This window comes from Elephantulus edwardii, unplaced genomic scaffold, assembly GCF_000299155.1.
Source record: "Elephantulus edwardii isolate Elephantulus edwardi_28Jun2011 unplaced genomic scaffold, EleEdw1.0 scaffold00188, whole genome shotgun sequence".
Lineage (NCBI taxonomy): Eukaryota > Metazoa > Chordata > Mammalia > Macroscelidea > Macroscelididae > Elephantulus > Elephantulus edwardii.
This window is the reverse complement of record NW_006399938.1, coordinates 5447184-5450334: the sequence shown is the minus strand read 5'-3', so window position 1 is coordinate 5450334 and position 3151 is coordinate 5447184. Positions and strand designations below refer to the sequence as shown.

General features: G+C 38.6%; 1 protein-coding gene across 1 annotated transcript in view; it reads left to right on the top strand.

The window, feature by feature from the left end:
- The window catches only part of LOC102860030 (probable ATP-dependent RNA helicase DDX60-like), a 191875-nt gene that overhangs the window by 28746 nt on the left and 159978 nt on the right, over positions 1-3151 (top strand). The window lies entirely within an intron of this gene.

Below are 3151 nucleotides of genomic sequence, written 5' to 3'. Positions count from 1 at the left end.
GTCCATGATATGTGCAATACTTCTCACCAGCACCACAACTCAAAGTTATCAATTCTCCTTCTATCATCCCTAGTCATTGTCCAGCTCTCTGATGCATAGGAAATAATTGCAAAGTTCGTGGCCTGGATCAGACACACCTTAGTCTCTAGACTGAGGCTCATGTTTATAGTTTCCATTCATGTGGTTGAAAACACATAATTTTTTTTGCAAACAATAATTTGTTACTTTAAAAAATTCTGTCATAGGATTTTGTGTCATTTATTTCACTAAGAATGTATTTTCCAACAGCTTACACATCCTTTTTCTCCAAATTTCACATAGTAATCCCAAGTCATTATCAATATAATTGGATATTTGATTATTTTCAGACTGGGGAGATAGATAAATAAGTTTAATTTCTTCATCTTTGGCATTAGCATTTAGTGTGCAAACTGGAAATAGTTGTATTATTATCCAATTTCTGACAGAAATACTTAAGAATAAATCTTCAAATATTCTTTTTCAATAATGAATGCTACATTGTGCCTCTTCAATTTGTCATTTTCAGTGTAGAAGACTACATATAATTGTCCCATTTTGAGTGGCCAAAAAAGTAAATTTCAAATGACTAATTCCTAAGATATTTATCTTCAAACATTTAATTTAATTTTTAATTACTTCCAATTTCCTAGATTCATACTTTGTATATTCTTGTCGAATTGATACTGGATGTTTGTTAATGTATATTCTCATTTTAAATTGTGCCACATTAGTAAATGGATATCCTCAAATCTTTACTCCATCCATGTCATTAAGTTAGATTCTACCTTAAGACAGCACTCCTCCACAGTCATAATTTTATTATCTTTCAACTCTACAGGCTCATTTTCAAGCACTGTCTCAGACAATGTTTTGCTGTTTTCTCTAAGGTTTCACTGGTCATTTCGCCTTCTCCTCCACACCCTGCCCTGAAATATAACTCTATTTATTTATTCTTTTTCCTATCATGTCTTCATCTAGAAGCTCTGTTGAAACTTCCTCTTATCTGTAAGCTTTCACTGCTGTAATGGCTTTTGAGTAGCTGTGCTGATGCCACCAGTATTTTAGATACCAGCAGATTTACCTTTGACGGGTAATTTTCAAAAGAACTTCCAGACTAAGAAAAGCACCAACATAACCTACTACCTCCAGTTGTTCTGACTCATTGTGACTGAAACTCCACTGAGTTTCCAAGGCTGTAAATCTTTACAGCAGAAATGTTTCCATCTTTCTCCCATGGAGAGCTTGGTGGATTCAAACCATCATTTCAGTTAGTGACACAACTTACAACACACTATGCCAGCAAAGCACCTTCAGAGGAGCATGTTGTTGTGTACTGTCGAGTTGGGACTGACCTATAGCTGACCCTCCGGTGGGTTTTCAGAAGCAGTTAATCACACAGGAGGAGACAGCCCATCCTTCTCCTGTGGAGCAGCTGGTGGCCTTAAACCACGTGCCTTCAGGATTGCAGCACAGCTTATTAGGACTATAAACAATTTTATATCCTTTATGATCTTCTGAAGGGAGCTCTGGCGGCCTAGTGGCAAGAAGCTGAACTACAATCCTGAAGGCTCATGGTTCGAGGCCACTAGATGCTCTATAGGAGAAGGATGAGCAATCTCCTCCCGTGTGATTAAATGCCTCTGAAAACCCACTGGAGGGTCAACTATGGATTAATTCCAACTCGACAGTACACAACAACAACAATGTTCCTCTAAAGTTGCCAGCAAAGCTCCTTCAGAGTAGCATAGAGGGTATAAAATTCTGTACAGTCCTAATATAAAAAAATAAAACAAAAAAATTCTTTAAATTCATTGCTGTTTTTGAGATTACAAATTACACTGGAAGAGATTTCTCATCATTCTACCATGAAGTCTTTGGTGGGTTTGAACTGCCAGAGAGGTATACAGTTAGCAGTGCAAATTCTTAAGGACCATACTACTCAAACTCCTTATAAGTCCAATGGTTATTGTTGTTTTAGAGGCCATTGATTCAATTATGACTTATAGTTACACTATGAACAACAGATTTGAATCCTGTCCTATCCTGTGCCATCCTTATTATCTGATACACTTGCACCCATTGCTGCAGTTACTGTGTCAATACCGTTCATTGGAGCTCTTCCTTTCTTTTGTTGACCCTTCACCTTTCCAAGCAAGATATCCCTTTCTCCTAGCATGATGTCCATTGTATGAGAGATGAAGTTTCACCATTCCCCAATAGTGAGGGTTAATTATAGAAACAATTACCTGCCACTGGAAGAGGAGTAAGGAAAAGGGATGATGTATTCAGGAGAAAGCTAGGTTTTAGTCAGAGAGTATTGATGAAGTAAATATTCAAAGGCAAGGCGATGAATATAAAGGAATTGATGGCGACACTTGATGGGTTTATGAGTAGTAGTTACCCCACAAACACTGAGTTTGGTGAGGAATGAGATAAACAAATATTTCTGGCCTTATGGAATTAGTTGTAAGGGCAGTTTAGGTGCCTCAAATAGTAATCTTAATTCGTGGGAATGATTTTTATGTGGTCAGCAGTAAGAAGCCACAGTGCAATCCCAAAGGCACAGTTTAAATTTACAAGTTGCTCAGCAGGAAAAGAGTGAGTAGTATCATCCTGTGTGATTTACTGTGTCTAAAAACCCACTTGAGGATCACCTCTCAGTAAGTTCTGACTCAAAAGCACACAACAGCAACAACAATGAGACTGAGCATACTAGAATGTGCATTGTGGGGAGGGTATAGATATTAGCGCTTTCATTAAAGCTTATTGTTATTTACCATTGAGTTGGGACCGACTCATAGTCGACCTTCCTGTGGGTTTTCAGAGGCAGTTAATTGCACTGGAGTTGATTGCCCATCTTTCTCCTATGGAGCGGCTGGCAGATTCAAACTGAGTACCTCTGGGTTGACAGTGTAATTGCTTATCAGTAGGCGACCAAACCTCCATGTTATTGTTGTTGTTGCTGTGTATCGTGGAGTCAGAATCAACTCATAGCTGACCTTCCGGAGGGTTTTAGGGGTGGTAAATTGTAAAGGAGGAGATTGTCCATCCTTTTCCTAAGGAGCAGCTGGTGGATTTGAATCTCATGCCTTGCATTGCAACACAGCTTCCTACCACTAGGTCACCAGAG